At 43.1% G+C, this 21,119-nt stretch overlaps 1 protein-coding gene across 8 annotated transcripts in view; it reads right to left on the reverse strand.

Moving 5' to 3' along the window:
* The window catches only part of OSBPL6 (oxysterol binding protein like 6), a 97,857-nt gene extending 78,502 nt beyond the window's left edge, over window positions 1-19,355 (reverse strand). For 3 of the 8 annotated variants that reach the window (XM_035134534.2, XM_060280773.1, XM_035134514.2), the window contains exon 1: window positions 19,116-19,355. The gene's annotated coding sequence lies outside the window, so the exon portion shown is untranslated. The remainder of the gene's footprint in view (window positions 1-19,115) is intronic. The other 5 variants (XM_035134559.2, XM_035134543.2, XM_035134552.2 and 2 more) reach the window with 2 other exon arrangements.
* Window positions 19,356-21,119: the final 1,764 nt, after the last annotated feature.

Genomic DNA, 21,119 nt, shown 5'->3' on the forward strand with positions numbered 1-21,119 from the left:
ACCACAGGGTGCTAATTTAGCTGTCACTTCTTGCACAACTACAGCATCGGTGTGCGCCCATTTCGCATGCTGAACAATGACTTGTAGCACACTGCTATTATGCTGTACCACAAGTACAGCAGAATCCAGTAGGTGCCAAGGCACAAGGCACTGCTTGCATTGCTGTGCCAATAGTTATGCTACTAACAAGCTATAAAACTACAGTATGGGTAAAGCTGCATCCTGCATCATTACCAGTAACGAAACACTGGAAGTGGAATTTATTAATGGAGCACTTTGTGAGAGAGCTAATAAGATTTTAGAGCTGCACAATGTTATTTTTGTCAATGAGGTAAGCAGAAGTGACTCAGAACAAGACAGTATTTGTGTAAGATGCTGGATCACTTCCCTGCTGTTGTTTCTTTCTTTCTTTCTTTTTTTACTATACCTCAGGAAGACAGTGACTCACCAATGCACTTGCTTTGCATACAGAAGGATGACTAAGTGCCTAAAAAAACCATGGTCAGAATCCTGGCTCACAGAGCCTGTTTTCCATTACGGTAATAGGAAAAGGCAAGTAAAGAGCTCTGCAGAAATTTTTATTGTAGTCTAATAATAACGACCGTAATATAATATCAAAAATAACGTCTTAGAAAATAGATCTGAACACGGATCACCAAAATCAAAAGACAATTAAGTAGGTAGTAGTAGCTGGACTGGATGAGTTGCAACTAAGTAGAGAAGAAAAAATAATAATATCTAGAATGGTCATTTTCTCCAATAATATAATTTGTACCTCCTCCTAGTACTACAGTATTCTGAAATGAGTTATCTACATCAAATGTAAAAGAGGTGGAATTCACTAAGTCACATTAAGGGTGAGCACAACAGAATAAATGTCAAGCAGCCACCAAGTAATGATATGAAAATAAGTCAACCCTGGATGTTTTAACACTTAACTCAAAAAGTGGACAGAAAATACGACACGTCAAAAATTGTTACAACTAGACATTAACTCTGTGTTGTTGCTACCTTCACTGTCCTCCCCTAAGGTTTTATTTATAATGGTTTTATCTTATCCGTAGATTTTTAATTTTAAAATTGAATTTTAACATTGTATTATTCTGTTGTTTTAACTGAATTGTTTCTTTTATATTTGTGTTGATATTATTTGTTGTTAGCCGCCCTGAGCCCGGTCTTGACTGGGAAGGGCGGGGTATAAATGAAAATTATTATTATTATTATTATTATTATTATTATTTACATTCTCAGGAGTTCCTGTTTCATGAATGAGATCCAAAGGAAACAAAGACCAGCACAAGGAATAGCTCTTGAAATGTGAGCGCTGTTTTACATTTTAGTTTGTAATATACCAATACAAAACATCCAGGTCCCCCATAGGGATGCAATGGTAAACACACTTACCAGGAGTTTTGCATGCTTTGTTCAGTGCTCGAACAAACTTTGCACCCTGCAAACACAGCTAGGTAAGAGCTAGAACAAAACGCATGAAAATGTCTTAAACCAAGTCAGATCCATCTAGCCTCTAACCAGGCAGAGAGGGCCTTCTTGGTAGTAGCACCCGCCCTGTGGAACGCCCTCCCATCAGATGTCAAAGAGATAAACAACTACCTGACATTTAGAAAAACAGCTGAAGGCAGCCCTGTTTAGGGAAGTTTTTCATGTGTGACATTTTAATGTATTTTAATCTTTGTTGGAAGCCACCCAGAGTGGCTGGGGAAACCCAGCCGGATGGGCAGGGTACAAATAATAAATTATTATTATTATTCCAACCAGGTTCTCTGCCAGAGAACACTTTCTCATCACATGCTACCTGATCCTTTGACCTGATCTTCTGCTTACAAAGTTTGTGCTCTACCATGGGGCTATGACTCTGCCTCACATAGGGACAAAGATTTCTCCACCATGGCAATAACTGCCTCAACCTCGCCATGTTGGAATGAGCATGTGCAAGTTCTAGGCAAAAGCTGCAACTTCCAAAATTAAAGAGGACTTCTTTCCATCCTCTCTTCATGATTTCTATTTATTTATTTATTTTTTAAAAAACCTGGCAGTAGAGCATGAGACTCTTAATCTCAGGGGTTTGAGCCCAAAAGATCCCTGCATTTCAGGGGGTTGGACTCAATGCCCCTTGTGGTCTCTTTCCAACTCTGCAATTTTATGATTCTAAATGGCCAGAAACCTGCAAGGCAGTCTTGGGAAAGATGAATGAGGTGTAAAGGATACAGTTCCTTGTAACTTTTAACAAACTGCTAGACAATTATGTGTAAGAGATCTCTATAGGATCCTCCATTAATTTCCAATTGTTAAAGGCTGAACACAAATCAACAGGGACTGAAGTAGCTTATTGAGCTTTAGTCATAAGCCCCACAATTAAATGTGCATAGTATTTCAACCCCTTTGTTTGCAAAAGCACAGGCCTGTTTCAGACCTTCTGGCTGTATATACAGATCATTGTCCACCATGCTGATTTGCCATATTCTATACACAAAGGTTTTTTTGGGGGGGGGAGACACTGAATCTTGTAAGGGAAAAGAAATATAAAGTAAGAACTCGTGTTTTTCAAAAGCCTGCAGCAGCATCTGCTCAGCATTCAAAGAAAATAGGAACCATTTTACCTTCAGGGAGGGCTGCTCTTAACCCAGTGAGAATTGGTGCTGCGTATAAAAAAGACGAGTGCAGTTTTATAGATCATAGAGAATCTACAACTTATCTTGGGAAATCTTCTGGCAACGTGACTGACACCACAGTAAAAGGACAACAACATGAGGAAATATAATTATTATGAGCCTATGAAAATGAGTAGTTGTTCTCTATTTACCATACAAGATGCCTAAATATACTAAATGCAAAGATGCTTAAGGTTTCAGAGATGCCATCATTTGTTGCCTTGACAGAATGAATGAGAAGCAGTTGTTATTTACAGTACACATGTGTACTTTATAATTTAACAATAGTGTCTGCAAACTTGTCATTAAAGATTACCAGGAAAGACTCCTGTCGGTATAATACACTATAAATTACAGAGCCAGGGACTGACTCAAATAAAGGCAGCGAGGGAGGGAAATTGGAAGGGCTTGTTCAAATCCGAGCATTATTTAGTTGTTAATCCAGTTTTCCTCCTGTTGAATTAGACCAGATTAGTCCACACTCACATGTATTTGAATTTGTACATAAGAAGCGACTTCAGTCTTTTCCATTCATACTAGTAAGGTAAAAAGGTAAAGGACCCCTGGACGGTTAAGTCCAGTTGAATTCAACTATGGGATGCAGTGCTCATCTCGCTTTTCAGGCTGAGGGAGCTGGCGTATGTCCACAGACAGCTTTCTGGGTCATGGGGCCAGCATGACTAAACTGCTTCTGACACAACGAGACACCATGATGGGTCCCAGAGCACACGGAAGCGCTGTTTACCTTCCCGCTGCAGCGGTACCTATTTCTCTACTTGCGCTGGTATGCTTTCGAACTGCAAGGTTTGCAGAAGCTGGGACAGAGCAACGGGAGCTCACCCTGTCATACAGATTCGAAATACCAACCTTCCGAACGGCAAGCCCAAGAGGCTCAGTGCTTTTAGTCCACAGCGCCACCGCGCCCCTGTTCATACTAGTAAATGTTCCCTTTTTTCTCTCCACCTTCTATAGTATTGATTTGATTATGCCAATTAAGCAACATGGACACTTTGTTTTTTTGCTTTTTGCAATTCCCACCCAGGGAGTACACAAAAGCACACCATCAGGCCGCTGTAAATTCTCAGCACACGCTTTTGCAAATTTTTGGTTTTTCTACAAATATGAGGGGTGGAAACAATTCTCTCTCTCTTCTGTTCAGGAGCATGCCAAAAAATGGTTGCAAGCACAGCAGGCAGATAAAGGAAATAAAGGAAAGCATTGAGGAAGTAGTGGACATAGAAAAGGGAGTAGCAAAAAAGTGACCATTGATCCACCCACCCAAAAACACTGAAATAAATTGTCTGTGATGCTGCGTGGAGCAGTTTAGATTATCTCCATATCTGAATGTACAGGACGAAAGCATCAAAACTGGCCTTGTTTGAAGGTAACGTCGAGTGGTAGAATCATAATCTGGTGAACCGGGTTTGCATCTCCGCTCCTCCACATGCAGCTGCTGGGTGACCTTGGGCTAGTCATACTTCTCTGAAGTCTCTCAGCCCCACTCACCTCACAGGGTGTTTGTTGTGGGGGAGGAAGGAGAATGTTAGCCGCTTTGAGACTCCTTAGGGTAGTGATAAAGCAGGATATCAAATCCAAACTCCTCCTCCTCCTCCTCCTCCTCTTCTTCTTCTTCTTCTTCTTCTTCTTCTTCTTCTTCTTCTTCTTCTTCTTCTTCTTCTTCTTCTTCTTGCACCAAACTTCATCAACAACCGAGTACAACTGAATTCGCCTTAATAATAATTATGATTATGATTTGTGTTTGTAATAAGGCATGGACCTTGTTTAGCACACCACAGTCACCACATTTGTTATTAAACATGCTTCAGGTTTTTTAGTTGAAACCCCTATGCACACTTACGCTACGGTGAAATTATTAAGATTTACTTCCAAGTAGACTTGTACTTCCTCTTCCCCTTTCTTTGCTGTTTCTGTTCCTTAATTCAACAGCCATTCAGCAGCCAGGAGGAGGGAGGAAGTGACTGTAACTGGTAAAAATTATTTGATTCCTAAAGCTGTTTGCCAATTTAGCTGCAATCCTCCACCTGGCATCTTGGTTGCCCCTTTGGTATTTTCTGAGGATGCTATGTTGCTCCAGCAACCATTCCTAATTATCCTGGGACACTGGGCAAATGAGATTTCCTTCCCAGGCTCTGTGAAGGTCACCCTTGAATTGTGACGCTTGAGCACAGGTTATCGCTGCAGCAAGCCAAGTGATCAAGAGCACAGAGTTCTGCTAACATTTCTCTCATTGTCCAGAAATCCTTATGCGCTACAATTAGGACAATATTGGGGGAAACTGCTTACAATGCAGTTGTTATTGCCTAAGCTGATCACTGAAACTGCAGTTTCAGATCTTGCCAAAACCCTCATCTTTTAGGTAGAGTGCAGACGGATATCTCCATTAACAATCTATTCTCAATCACTCACTGGCGATGCTAGTTTTCTGGCAAGTACAATTAACTATCTGAGGAGACGGATGAGACTTCAAAAACAGATGAGGCCGACAATAGGCGGAAGGAAGAAGTTTGTAGCCAAAAAGTCCAATAAGATTTTCTAAAAACCGTAATGGTCCAGCATAATTCTGTTCCTACAAAGACCGGTTCCACAATCTTTTCTGCTGTGATTGTGGTTTTTGTTTTAATTAGTAAGAGACCTTATTGGGCTTTTGAGTTGGACAAAATATTCAAATAAGCAGAGTGCGGATTTTCTTGCAGCTGATTTTATCATTTGAAATAGAGCCCCAAAGTAACGTACAGATGCATGCTGATCTTAACAACGCAGCTTTGCTGCAGTGATGCAAAACAGGGGTGATTTACAATGGGGAACATCAAGATTTAGTAAACAAGAGCATGGCGTTGCTACACTTGGCAAATGAGTCAGAGCCCTTCAGCTCTGATCCACTTACTACTGGCAACTTTTAGATTCCCCTCAGAGGATATCGCAGTGCAGTAGAGCGAGACTACACAGGCTCTGGCATGGCTCTTAGGATACTGGATAAGGGGTTTTCTCCATTCTGCCTCACCACTAACAGCTGTGACACAGCCAAATAGGAAGCAACTATTCTTCTAACCCACATTGATACAAGCGGTCTTTGTATTAAACCTTCTGAAATGCTGCACTCCCAACAGGTTCAGCTGGTAAATTTACCTCCATAGGATTTACAGTGGTTGGAGATACTACTAATGTTCTGTTACAAACAGTCAACAAGAATTTTGCCTCCTACTTTAGGAACTCTTAGAATGAGCCATGAAGGGGGAAGAAAGGCTTTTCACATGTTGTACTTCTAGAGCCATAGAATTATAGAGTTGGGAAGGACCACGAGCGTCATGTAGTATTCCAGCCCCCAGTGCAATGCAAGAATCTTCTGCCCAATGTGGGGCTCAAACTCACAACGCTGTGATTAATAGTCTCATGCTCTACCAACTGAGCTCCCATGGTTATCTTCAAACAAGTAAAGGAAAAGAGAATACGAAGGGCATGGAGTGTATGTATCAGGTACCATCGGTTCTGCAGACGTGCCAATTGGACACTGAATTGCCTAACACTGGGGAACGTCAAGATTATTGAACAGATGCCTTTTCTTCAGACCAGGGCTTTATTTTCAGGTCAGAGTCCTCTCCGAACAAACAGAAAAGTGTGGAAAGCAAAATCAAGTTATTTCCCAAGGTGAAGAGTCCCTCTAGTAATTTTAAACAACAAAGAGTCTTGTGGAGTCTTTAAAGACCAATACATTTTATTGCAGCAAATGTTTTTTCTGGAACAGAATTCACCATAATTTCATCCTACTCTTCTTCCAAAGAGATTGGTTTACAAGGTTGATCCCCTTTTATCTGCACAACAGTCAAGTGTGGTAGTTGTGAGATGATGAATGTGAACCCAGGGTTGGATGAAGACTTCTTGGTCTGCAGGCCCTGTGTCCTTTTATCCCTCAATGAGTAATTTTCCTATGTTAGTGAGATATCAGACTCTTAACTTCAAGAAAGAGAACAATTTCTAAGAGGCAGTGTGTCATAATGGATAGTGCTGAACTGATTAAGAAAGATCTGGTCCAAACCCCCCATACCATGAAGTTCACAGCATGACTATAGGATGATTACATTCTCTTAACCCCATCCTTCCTCACAGGCTTACTTTGAAAATAAAACTGAGGGAAGGGGAAATTATGCACAATGCCTTGATTAATTAAATCAAATAATAATTTAAAGGATAGTAACATGTTACTATCATACATTTCCGCCCCCCATACATTCATTTTTATTTGTATGCCTCTCATAGCTGCCAAGTTTTCCCTTTTCTCGCGAGGAAGCCTATTCAGCATAAGGGAAAATCCCTTAAAAAAGGGATAACTTGGCAGCTATGATGCCTCTTTTCCACACACAAAATCATGCTCAAAGCAACTTACAACAAAGTAGCAGGGTGCATTTGAAACAAACGCTACAAAAACAATTTCATAACATAGCAAAACACTAGCAGAGTAACAAATCCATAATAACACAGCAAAGCAAAAAAACACAACAAAAACATACAAAAAGGACACATCTCCAAAGTATGGGACTGATGTGTGCCAGTCCTGAGTGAGCAATCATTTTTGAAGTTGCAGCTAGCTTGTAGAAGGTTTAAAGAGATTCAATCCCAACTCTTTCCTGACAGTGCAATCCTACACAGGTTTACTCAGAAGCAAGTGCCACTGAGGTCAATATAAGGCATATTCTCAAGTAAGTGTGCATAGGACTTCAGCCTAAGAGGAATGTATCTTATCAAACAGAACGTTCAAGCAATTATACCTTCCCAGCATGCCCAACTGTTAGCAGCCAGCTGAGATGCCAGTCCTGGCAAGACAGTTCTACCCTAGTAATGACTACCGCACATCATTCTCTTCTCAATTCAGGATGCATTCAATCATTCTACTGTTCTATTTTCAGGGTCAGAATGATGCTTTCAAAAATAGTTGGATTTCAAGAAAATGCTTTTGTCCTTCAACCTTTATGCGTTGAGGAAGATCAGTCACATTTTTCCATTTCACAGTGCAATGAACATCCCAATTCTCACAACACGGGCATAATGGCCTGAAATAATAAAGCCCATTTTGTAAGGGTGCAATAAAGAGGGAACATTTCATCATATCCTACAAATGAGTTACTAACCTGGAAAATAATCTATTCCCCCCCCCCCCGCCTGAATATACTCTATGCCTACAATGGCAACATCTTTTTTTCATACACTTCCTCGAATTATCACAGAATTTAGTCCCTATTTATGAGATGTGCTTATAAGGGACTACTGGTTACAGAAATCCACCAATTACTGAGGAAATTGATATCTTGATAGAAGTAATTTAGATTATGCCTGCAATCCTATACCCACTTCCCTGGGACTAAGGCCTACAGTATTAGCACAATTAGACTTACTCAAGAGTAGACACTGTATAGTACTGTGCTATGACTCTTTTTGGCAGAAGAAATAAAGTTTTCATGACTACAAATCACTGTTCTTTCCTTTGTCAGAAAGGGCTATAAATTTGGTCTGCCAGATATTGTTGTGTTTTTAACTAACAAAATTTTATAAATATTATTCTCAAGTAAATGTTGTTGTTCTAGCATATAGGGTGAGCTCTTTTCTATTCACTTTCAACTTTAGAAAAAATCATGTTATTACTTCTGGGAATCTCTTATCTTCCAGGCTTCTTTATTCAAAAGGTACAACAAACTTTAGACTGTATAGATCCCACCCTTGAGTCAATATGCGCCAAAGAACAAGAATTGTTTCAGGAAAATATGCTACTGAGTTAGGGGCGCCATCTCGTAGGGTCAAGCTATGTTTCCCCCCCTCCAAAAAATGGGGGTGCCCCCCAGTGTACCAAACAATCAGGGGGCAGGGGGGGGGGCTTCCCTGACCAACTCCTCCTGCTGCAAAAGGTACCCCCAGATGCCCCCCAACATTGCAAAGCTTCCTCTGGCATGCCAAAGAAAAAGTCATCCAATGTTTCATTCCAAACTCAGCCCAGTTCTTTTATGGTAAAATACTGGTGCGCATTAAGACCATTTTGTATACCTTAATTCACATTATTTTGGCTGAAAAATTGGTTTGACTTTTTTTTCTAAATAAGAGTGAGAATTATTGTTTTCACTTTATTGCCGGAATATTGTAGGAAATGAGAAATGCGACTTGGAACACTGGGAGCCACAATCATAGGGCAGAGAAAACAGAATGCAGGAGGGAAAGGGGGGTCCCTTTTTCTGACTGCTCTGATTAATTGGAAAAAGGCAGTGTTACGCGTTGCAAATTTGTGCATGCATCAATTACGAAGGCTACCGCTGAGATTCGCAAAACTGTCAACTAGGAAACAGAATATAGCAGAACTAGCCTCACAAACAGGAATGAGCAACTGACAGTCACTATATAACTATATCTACCCAGAGGTAGAAGTCATCCGTCTTTTGAAGCCATCAAGTCCTTCTACTATTCTGCAATTTAATTTGAAGTTACAATGCTTCCTGAGGGATTTCCTGGCACTATCTGACAGCATTATCTGCATAGCAAGCGGCTGTCAGGAATTTATTGCATGGGAGAAACAGCTAAAAATATTCATGATAAAATGTTAGTTCATTACCAGCACCGACCGATAGGACAAAAATGGGAAGCAGGGTTGTAATTCACTTCACTATTTGCTGCAGATCTAACTTGCAAACATGCCACTTTAGACAAGCAAAATCTTAAGAGAGAAACTACATGACAGCTTCACTTTGAGCCATCTGTTACCTAATCTGCAGTTGGGAGAGTATGACAGAGTCAGTAATCAAACACCAGTATCTGTTTCATGGGTGAAAAAAGAAAAGCATCACATTATAAAGCCATTTATAACAATTTCACTTGAATAGCAGTCACCTGTTAGATAAAAACGCAATACTGAAAAAATAGGAAGCCTTGGAGGAAAATTATTTTTGAATTCCATTGTAAATAAAAAATAAAGAAGAATGGGTAAAACCATGACCTTTCTAGCTAGTAATCATATATTTCCTTTTCACTGAAATTTAAACAATTGTATTTAGCCACTATTTTATTAAAGGAAAGCCGGGGGGGGGGTGCATTGGCAGGAGTGCCAGATTGGCTTGACTGGTGAATATGCACTGTGCTAACCATGCCACTGCCTCCCCTTAGCATGAGTAACTCAACTGTTGGGGAGTCAGGTAAATACTGCACTGCAACTGTTTGGAATCCCATCTAAGAACCTACCTACTTTATCCAGAAATTGCTTAAATTCCCATACCCACGCAGCACCTAGAGTGTTGGCCCTGTCTCTACGAGAGCCTTCTTCAACCTGGTGCCCTCTGGATATTTTGGACTACAACTCCCATCAGCCCCAGCCAGACCACCCATAAAGTTATGCCCAAAGTGCACAAATTTCCTTTCCTTTCTTATTGCCATCCACTCACAACCTCTATTCAGCTGATGAAGAGATATGATCCCTTCTGATCAACTGATTTGGAGCAGGGTGGATTTGATTTAAATCAAACTGATTTAAATCATGATTTAAATCACGATTTAAATCACTAGTCAGTAAGGCTTGATTTAAATCATAGTCGATTTAAATCACATGAAAAACTTAAATACTGTCCACTCCAAACAATCAGAAAAATATTGTTTCTATTCTATTCACTGAACTTCTTGAAACTTAGCACTGAAGGGGTTGTTTCTGTATTCATAGGTTTGTAGAACAATAGGATTAAGGTCTTTTTCTCAACTCTGTTCATGTTATAACATTTTTGCTGTGAAGAAGAGGCATGTGATCTCTGTTGAGTCAAATTCAGTTTTGAGAACTGCAAAAGTAAACCAAGCATCTGTGATAATATCTTGTAGGCAGAGAATCTGCCCAATAATCTTACAAAAACCTCTGGAAGAGCATGACATTGTGAATGGATTAATGGCATTTATTTACCCCCCAAAATAAACATATACAACCTTATTCTACATAATTAAAAAACTAATCTTTATTTCATGATGGAATAACCTTTGGATGGTAATATATTTTCCTCAAAAAGCATTTTATTTTAAAAAAATCCGATTTAAATCAAAAAAATCGATTTAAATCAAAAAAATCCGATTTAAATCAAAAAAATCCGATTTTTTTGATTTTTTTAAAAAAATCATTGATTTTTATCCACCCTGATTTGGAGAACAATACTGAGAGGTTATATCTCGCTGGCCCATAGGTGCAAAGTTCCGGATTGAAAAATCCGGGATCAGCAGCGCCGCGGCACTGGAAATTGCTTCTACGCACTTCTGGACATGCGTAGAAGCGACTTCCGACACTGCTGTGCCCATTTCCAAAATATCCACTGTGCCAGAAGTTGCTTCTACGCTGCTGCTTTCAGTGACATTTAAAGGAGACAAGCACATGGGTGGGGGAACAACACAACACCCACAAAACACAAAGGATCAAGCAAAGAATGGCAAAGCTTCTGCCACAGCTGCCAAAATTTAGAGAGTCTCTGGGAGGCACTGAAAAGCTTCTGGGAGTGCAGAAACAGCCCATGGGTTAGCCACCCCTGCCAAAGGGGAATACCCTCCAAAATGTCTCCAATGAAAACAGGGGCAGCCTTCTACTACTACTACTACTTATTATTATTATTATTATTATTATTATTATACCCCATCCATCATACATATTAAGTAGTGGGTTGACATATCAGACGACACAGAGATTTCTCCAAGTATTTCTTTATAAGTAAGCCGGAACTGAACTGAACATGCAACTCGGTGCATGAGCAGACTGAAGATCTGTGGTATGTCTAACCAGTCTAGGTGGCGCTGTGGTCTAAACCACTGAGCCTCTTGGGCTTGCCAATCAGAAGGTCGGCAGTTTGAATCCCTGTGACGGAGTGAGCTCCCGTTGCTTGGTCCCAGCTCCTGCCAGCCTAGCAGTTCAAAAGCACGCCAAAAAGTGCAAGCAGATAAACAGGTACCGCTCCGGCAGGAAGGTAAACGGCGCTTCCATGCGCTGCTCTGGTTTCGGTGTTCCATTGCGCCATGCTGGCCACATGACCCGGAAAAACTGTCTGCGGACAAATGCCGGCTCCCTCAGCCTGTAAAGCGAGATGAGCGCCGCAACCCCAGAGTCATCTGTTGTTTAATCGTGTCTGACTCTTCGTGACCCCATGGTCCAGAGCATGCCAGGCACTCCTGTCTTCCACTGCCTCCCACAGTTTGGTCATCTAGTTGGTTTGCACCTAGTTGGTTGGTCACCATTTTGGTCGCACCTAGTAAAGCCTAATAAAATTGTGTACAGTCTACATTAAAACTATTAATAAATGCAGGGTTTTTTTGTCTTCAACAGCAACCCAATTTTTTTCTCTCACCAGCCCCCTCTTAACATCCAACCTGATGAGAATGCTCAAAAGTTTGGCCACGATTTTACTGCATTTGTGGTTAGCTCTAAGAAAGTTATTGCCCAGCTTGAGAGATGGTAATGCTCAGCCAAACTTAATTGCTGGGAGTGTTCTGTTGTTGTTTAGTCGTTTAGTCGTGTCCGACTCTTCGTGACCCCATGGACCAGAGCACGCCAAGCACTCCTGTCTTCCACTGCCTCCCACAGTTTGGTCAGACTCATGTTCTAATAAGTAATAATTACTTAATATTAAAGAAAGGGGTGAAGAAGAAGAAGAAGAAGAAGAAGAAGAAGAAGAAGAAGAAGAAGAAGAAGAAGAAGAAGTTGTGAAATGGAAGGAAATTGGTTCTACAACCGTGGGATAGTTTCAGTGCCACATGCTAGTGGCAAATACAAAAGACCAGGAATTCATAAATGAAACTCAGGCCAAAGCACAAGTAAATACTGCCATTTCAGTCACTGTAATATTAGTTGCCAGTTACCATCCACCTTGCTTGGGCTCAGTACTATTCTGAATGTTTAATTGCCCTCACAAAATTGGTAGTGAACAGATAAGGAGTGCTCCAACAAAGAGATTGTGAAAGAGACAAAACTCAACTATAAGCAAGAGGGGCTGGCGGTGGCTCTCCACTAAACTTATTCATTCATCTCACATTGATGGAATGTTGTCCTCAACAATAGATGTTCTGTCCTTACAGAAGAGCTGCTAACTGTACACATTTCAATTATTATTCAATTACGCTTATTTCTCAGCAGGACACATTTTGTCTTTGCAAACAAAAGATTAAATGTACCGCACCAGGATATGCTCAAGTGTAGCGTTCGGTTAACAATCAGATTATCTGAATACACTAGTTTAAAGGTAATAAAGCTGTCGATTGTATTAATCAAGGTTACTTCTCGAAAATATGATTTACTGTACACACTAACAAATATGGATAATTTTTACTTTTAGGTAACAAAGATGTTTTTTTAAAAAACCAAATAGCTGAAGTTAGATGCTTCAATGAGTAACAGAATAGGTCTCCACAGTCAAAATTTAACAAAGTTTATACATACAAATATATTTAGATTAGCCCATCTCAGGTTCATTCATCTTTCTGGAGGCCACCACTGAAGTGTAGTGAAATGTCACTGGAAATCATCCTGCACTCAAAGTAGCTAACTTTTAACCAATGGAACTTGCATTATTACTGCTGCAATGCATCAATGCCACAGGCAACGTGCTGTAAACACAATGTGCTATAAACCAAGTATTGATATGATATATTGATTGCAAAAGTAAGGTAAAGGTAAAGGACCCCTGGACAGCTAAGTCCAGTGGAATTCGACCATGGGATGCTTTCAGGCCAAGCCAGCCAGCGTTTGTCCACAGACAGCTTTTCATGTGGCCAGTATGACTAAACCACTTCTGGCGCATGGGACACTGTGATGGAAGCCAGAGTGCTTGGAAACACAGTTTACCTTCCCATCACAGCAGTACCTATTTATCAATAATAGCAGCAGTCAGAAGCAGACCACCATCCTTACTTCTCAAATCTCACCCTATGTAAAGTACCCCTTCCATTTGTGCTGGGCAGGGCTTCAGTAGTTACAAAAACACTCTTCCGTTCAGAAAACTATGGTTTGTGATGTTTAAACAAATAAGTCTCTAGTTACGCCATAAGAACAACTTATAAGAAAACCGAACAATCTTGACAACAGAGATCCAGTACAATGTAAAGCCTAGGAGTATGGGAAACAGCACAGTGCTTGTCAGCTTGGTGAAGCTTCTACTCAAACAGGCAACTCATTCAAAATAAGCTACTTCTTATCCTTTCCGACATAAAATTGGCATGGACCATCCTCAGATCTGTCTCTTCTACACTGGCAGGTTTCAAGACAGTCGGCAGAACCATTTTCTAGCAATTGTTTAGTTATTTAGTCGTTTCCGACTCTTCGTGACCCGGACACAACTAAACGACTAAACAATTGCTAGAAAATTGCTAGCTTGCTGCTGTTTAAATAGGAAAGCCTTCAAAATACTGATCCAATTGCCGTAATGTTATGGTCGCATCCATAAAATAATTCAATTTCCTGCTCTTTATGGCTCTACTGTACTTCTGCTTCTCTCCAAATATCTTAATTTTTTTCTGCTTATTTCCTTCAACTGAATGCATTCTTCTTCCGACTGAGGATCATCTAGTCCAGGCATCCCCAACTTGCGGCGTTCCAGATGTTTTGGCCTACAACTCCCATGATCCCTAGGCTAACAGGACCAGTGGTCAGGGATGATGGGAATTGTAGTCCAAAACATCTGGAGGGCTGAAGGTTGGGGATACCTGATCTAGTCCAACCCCTTGCAATGCAGAAAAAATGCAGTTGTCCCATATATGGATCAAACCTGCAACCTTGGCATTATCAGCACCATGCTCTAACTAACTGAGCTATCCGCTTGTGTACCAAGCTCTGTCTTCCATGTTCCATGGCAAAGCCAAGCCGGAGTTAATCCTGTCCTTACTTGCCAAAAAAAAGAGACCCAGGTGGTGCTGTGGGTTAAACCACAGAACCTAGGGCTTGCTGATCAGAAGGTCGGTGGTTCGAATCCCTGCGACAGGGTGAGCTCCTGTTGTTCGGTCCCAGCTCCTGCCAACCTAGCAGTTCGAAAGCATGTCAAAGTGCAAGTAGATAAATAGGTACCGCTACAGCGGGAAGGTAAACAGCTTTTCCGTGTGCTGCTCTGTTTCGCCAGAAGCGGCTTAGTCATGCTGGCCACATGACCTGGAAGCTGTACGCCGGCTCCCTCGGCCAATAATGCAAGATGAGCGCCGCAACCCCAGAGGCGGTCACGACTGGACCTAATGGTCAGGGGTCCCTTTACCTTTACCTTTACTTGCCAAAAGGTAGGCATTTATATTTTGGCCTCCTTCTCCCACAGATATCCCTAGTGGCAAAATAAGCCTGAGCACTCGTTCACAGGAAGGCTGCACAAACCAAGGAGAGGCAGGGTTTGTGGGCCTTTTCAGAATAAGGTAAAAAGGGATGGGTAGAGTAAGAAACAAAGCTGATCACTGCTACTTTTTTTTTCTTCTGCACAGAAAGCTTACAATCCATAACACTATGGAGGAGCCCATTATATTCTTAGTTCACATAGTGGTTCAAGTGCTGGACTAACACCTGGAAGACAAGGATTCAAAGCCGCACTTGGTCATTAAGTTCCCTGAGTGGCCTCCGGCCAGTCACTACCTCTCAGCCTAACCTACCTCACAGGGTTGTTGTGTGGGTTAACTGAGGGAAAGGAACCATGTATATATGCCTCCTTAAGCTCAATGGAGGGAAAAGGTGGGATATAAATACAATGAAACAAATAAATAAACAAACAAACAAGCCTGGCAGAGCTCACCAGCACCTGTGAGTGCATCACAGAATACACCCCAAAATACTGTGCCACTTATGTTGTGCATTAGCAAATGATTCTTCCTATCTTACAACAGGAAGTCTGAATCACAACAACTGGAACCCAGAGGCATCATTGTGCAAGTAGGAGGCACTATCACCAGGTTAAAATAATGAAAAAAAACACTGATCTTTCCTTTCTTCTGCAAGCCTTGATGGTCCCCCATGCTGAAGCAGCAGTTTGGGGGTACATAAAAGAGGCTGCAACAGAAAAGGGAAAAGCCACATTCTCGGTTTAGAAAACAGGATCCAAGCCAGCAAGTTAGCCCTTCTGTGAAAAAGAAGGATATACTGTACACAATTCATAAGTTATTCCACATGGGTTGGACATTGCCCATACCTAATTCTGAAATGGCAACCGTTCATCCAATAAAGTGAAACAATTTTATTTTTAATTTGTATTTTAGTTTCATTCTATCTCAAGATCACTCCTGCAGTTAATTCAGCTTAATAAATGTTGTCCTTCATATTAGATTGCCTGACTGAATTCTACACAGGGCTACATTTCAGTTCGTCCGCCATTCAATACTTTTTTGTCAAGGTTGCTACTTGTTTAGAGGGTAGCATTTGGCATAACAAAACTTTTTGATGTTTTTTTGGGGGGAGGTAAAAAAAAGCTTTCTTTGAGTAAGACCTCAGGAAACTGCAAACTGAAGCCAACTTCAACTAGAATTGAGGCAAATGAGTGACTGGGTACGGTAACTCATACTGTGTCTGTGTGTGTGTATTGAAAAAGAACTGCATTGGAAATATAAACATTTGCTCTAACTTACACTGAAGTAATGGGCTATACATCCAGGCAACTAGGCAATGCAAGATGACAAAGAAAGTGCATCAATTTATCCTGAAATACAACCAGCGTTAGAAATTGAGATATATAAAAGAGGTGCCAAACAGCTCCTTAAACCAAGATTACAGTTGCCAAAACGGAATGTCTTGCTGCCATTTTGGGGCAAGACAGCTCTAAGAGTCTTCTTCTTCTTCTTCTTCTTCTTCTTCTTCTTCTTCTTCTTCTTCTTCTTCTTCGTCAAATGATGGACTGACTTTGACTGATTATCGGTTAAACATCTGGCTAGTTCAGATGACAACCTTGATCCAGGGACAGTCTACATATATATTGGCCTATTCCTACTTTCTTTTCCCTTAATGTGGACACAGACCATTCGTAACGTAAGAATATTCTTCACAACTGTGAACAGGGCAGTGGGGTGAAGTGAAAACAAGCTACAACGATTAAACTATAATGTTGTTCATCGCTCCTGCTCAGGCAGCACAAAAAAAGCAATTTGGTTCCTGAAATTCATTCCGATGGTGCAGATAAAATATACAGGATGTGTTGCTGGTGTGTGAAAACAGACAAGATCCGATGATCCGCAGGCATGCACCTCCAGATGGTGGAGATGCCAGGCGCCATCCTGGCGCCCAGGCATCTTCAGTTGGCTGCATGTGGCCGATGGCGAGGTGCAAAATGCACATGGCACCTGGCTAATTTCTATCGCTGAATACAACAAATTTCAGGCTACATCGTTTTATCCTATCCTGTTTCGTTACAGTTCCTCAGCAGCCTCTAAAATACAAGGTCATATCATGTGGACAAACTACAGTACAATCAAATTAAGGTGGGCATTGAATGGATATACGACTGAAGGATGGTTGTTACATAAGGGAATGATTTCCAGTCCCAAGAGATTATGCCATGGAAGTGGGGGGGGGGAACCCTTCTCAAATCTCTGAGCAAGTGACATCCAGTTAAAATTTAGGTGTTCCCAAGATTATGAACCAACTATCAATCATATAATGAGAAGCTAGTGCCGCCAGGGCTCAGCAGCTACTGACAATTTTATTGGTGGACAAATTAACCAGTTTCTTGCACTTGTGACTCACTGTTAGTACATTAGAAATTATAATGTGAAAGAGGAGCTATTTATTTAATTATTTTCAAGCAGAAATGAGTGCACAACCTTCTAGAGAGGCTCAGGCACATTTCCTGACAGATGACTGATCGTTAAATTCAAGTTACACTGCAGGTTGGTGTTCGACCTTGGAAATGTGTTTCACTGTGAGAAATACAAATGAGGCATTCTGGCTTTATTTCCTGATAGTGAAAGGCTTTTTATTAGTCAACAAGAACACCCACAGTGTTAGGCAGCCTCACAACAATTTCATTGTCAAATGAAATTAAAGAGATGGGAAGCCTTAAAAATTACCACATTGCGCATTAGAAGGGGTGAGCCTGTCAAAGCAGTCTTTCCCAAAGAGCCTTAAATAACAGCAAGGATAAACAAATGTTTCACAAACTAAAATTAAAGCACAATTCATCTAAGAAACCTAGCTGAGAAAAAAAGAAAGGTGATGGTTTAGCGTGACAACTTTTCCATCAAAATTTTAAAGCTCGTCTTCTCCAACATGCAGGAGCAATTAATTAAGCACAGACGTGAAATTGTACTTTTGCAATGAGGAGAATGTCCCAATTTCTCTTACAAGGCGAAAATAAGCAAACTGAACTTTCAAAACGGTTTCACTTCATTGCTACGGAGTTATGTTATATAACATCATGCCCCCACGCCAGTTCTGGGTGTTTAAGCTTCATCTGGAGGTTTATTACAGCACAGTATCAGCATCGGATTACAACTTTTTAAGCATGCACACGCAGCTTCTTTTATCATGATACGAGGAAGGTATCTCATCCCAGGCCCAGCTTTTCTGATGACATCGTTAATGCAGAGAAAATGCTCCCGCTATGCAGGAAACACACATCTTGACTGCAAAGGAAATGAAAGGGGGGGGGGGAGGACAGCAATCCCTTCTGTATTAGTATTATCATCCATTCGTGTGCCCGCGAAGAAATGCAGGGATAATATAACCCTGTTAAGGCAACAACTCCCCTCTAAAATAAACCAACACAGCATCTTTTCCAGAGTGCTCTAGTTTGAAAAGGCAGACTTGCCCCAATGGGCATTTAAGGTCGTGAGCGGGGGGGGGGGGGGGGACGGACGGACGGACGGACGGGACGCAAGCATGTGCATCTTCCCGTGTGCGCGCACCCGCACAATCCAAGTCATTGGAGAGTGTGCCCACGAATACAGACCTGCTCCTCTTCTTATGCCTGTCTGGCCGAATCCGCGTTGGTGGGTGGGTGCAGGCAGAAAGAGAGAGGCCTGCGCGTGCCTGCACGCCTAGCTCTCTGCCTTATATATCCCACCCGGAGAGCCGGCCAGACAGAGACCAGTTCTCCGGCCCTACGCGCAGTTTCGTCCCGGCGCACGCAGCCATTGTACCCCCCGCGCCAACGCACCGCTCGCAGCATGTGATGCGGCGCCAAGCTGACACGGGCAACTTGGCGGGCTCCTCGCCGGCTCGGCGGCGGCGACGTGCCGCTCCTGCGTGGCACGCGTCCGTTAGGGGCCCTCCGGGTCTGTCCAAGAGGCTGGCAGCGGGGCGTGTGTGGGGATGAGCAGGGAGGCTCCATCCTCCTCCTCCTCCTCCTCCTCCTCCTCCTCTCCGCCGACCCACCGCCACCCCCGGCCTGCAAAATCCCTTCAGAGGGAGCAAGGCACAAAGGCAACCCCCGGCGTTTCCCCGCTGCCAGCCCGAGCGAGAAGGAGAGGAGGGGAGCAGCACCTTACCTGGGCTGGGCGCAAAAGGCGCGCGCTCGGGCCGCTGCAGCAGGAGGATGCGGACGCTTGGAGATGGATGAGGGCGCATGGAGAGCGCCGCGCTCCTCCTGCCAAGGGAAGAAGCGTGTGGCGTCGTCGGCTCTTCCTCCTCGCTCGGGAAGGAGGTGCTCCTGCTGCGGGCAGCTGGAGGGGGTCCCCCCTCCTCCTCCGTGCAGCCTTCCTCGCTGGCTCGCGCGCCCGCCCTCAGCCTCGATGACTCCCTCCCCTCTCCGCACAGAGCAGGCTGGCCTGTGCCAAGACCCGGACGCGTGGAGCCAGCCGGAGCGGGAGTCAGTGCCAAGTCATCCTCCCGCCCAGCTTGGAAGAGGCAGCTGCGCGGACTGGAGAGCAGAAGGGCGGCGGCGGCACCCACCCAGGCGCCCGCCCTCCCGCGTCGCTCCGTCCAGCCCCCCGCGCTTTCCTCTCACTTCGCCTCAGGCTGACAGCGTCGGAGACCCGGCACGCGCCACCGAGAAATGCCAGCAGAGGACCCCGCGGCGCCCGCTGCTCAATAGGAGAGGGGGCTGCCTCTTCTCTCTCTCCGCCCCCCTCCGCGAATCAACTCAGTCTTTGGAAGGGAAGCGGTCGAGGGAACCCTTTTCAGAAGACGGCGTGACGCACGTATGAATGTGAAATCTGCAGGCACACCTACATGCAAGCAAGCATAGGGACATGTTTATATATTTGCCAGCGGAAGCAGGTGGCTGCGGCGGGGGGGGGGGAGTGGAGGAGAAATTCGATTCTGCCTGCGTTCCAGTGAGAAGCTGCCCACTTCCCATTTCTCCAACCCATAAAAAAATCACCAAAACAACACTCTCCCTTCAAATGTTGAGATGCAACCAAATAAAATTGTTAGGAGTTTGTGGGTGCCAGACTCCCCCCTGTGTTTCAGACTCCCTTGTGTTAGGAATTTCTGGAGGCCGGACCCTGGTCCCCTGGATTCAGCACATGTTAAAATATAAGCCAGGGCGGTTTCCTGATGGGCCAGTAGGGGAACAAAAGGAAGGTGATGAGCCCTTAGGGAAGTGGGGGGGGGGGGCTTTGTGCCAGACTGCAAAATGGGAGGGCCCCTCCTTCAACTCAGAAGACAAAGGCACTAAAGCAGAGTTTCAAGTTGAGCTTAAGGGTTGGGGGAGTTTTAGGTTTTGTGACCTAGAGAGGGGAAAGTTTGCAGGCTGTTAAAGGCAGAGAGCTGGAAAGAGGGTCACATCACCATGGCTGATGTCTGTTCGGATTCCAAGGCTGCAGCTATGGTAGAAGCAAGACCCTCTTGGAGTGTCAATGGTGTGAACCCCTCTGTCGCAGGCTCAGGTCGTATATATATATATGTAAATAAACCATATATCCTAAAAGACACCACAATCAGTGTTGTGCCTCATTCCCAAAGGGAAATACAAACCCTGGGTGACATAGGTGTAGCCAAGGGAGGGGCAGCTGCCCCCCAAAATCCTCAAAAAGCAATACTGTAGAAACATTTAACAAACTGAGGTTCTGCCCCTCCCTTAACAATAGACTGCCCCCCCAAACAAAAGCCTTTACATTTTAAAGCAGGGGTCAGCAAACTTTTTGAGCAGGGGGCCGGTTCACTGTCCCTCAGACCTTGTGGGGGGCCGGACTATATTTTGAAAAAAATTATTAACAAATTCCTATGCCCCACAAATAACCCAGAGGTGCATTTTAAATAAAAGGACACATTCTACTCATGTAAAAACACGCCGATTCCCGGACCATCCGCAGGCCGGATTTAGAAGGCGATTGGGCCGCATCCGGCCCCCGGGCCTTAGTTTGGGGACCTATTTTAAAGGAAATGTGCATTTTTAAAGAACATCAGCCAAAAAAAATCTCAACAACTTTTTGTGCCCCCCCCATCAAAAATCTTGGCTATACCCTTGCTGGGTGAGCATTTTATTTCCCTGGAATATCGTATCACTCGGAGATTGGAGTGGTGTGCAACAAAATGCAACCAAAATACAT

Source organism: Zootoca vivipara, chromosome 1 (assembly GCF_963506605.1).
Source record: "Zootoca vivipara chromosome 1, rZooViv1.1, whole genome shotgun sequence".
In the NCBI taxonomy this organism is placed as follows: Eukaryota; Metazoa; Chordata; class Lepidosauria; order Squamata; family Lacertidae; genus Zootoca; species Zootoca vivipara.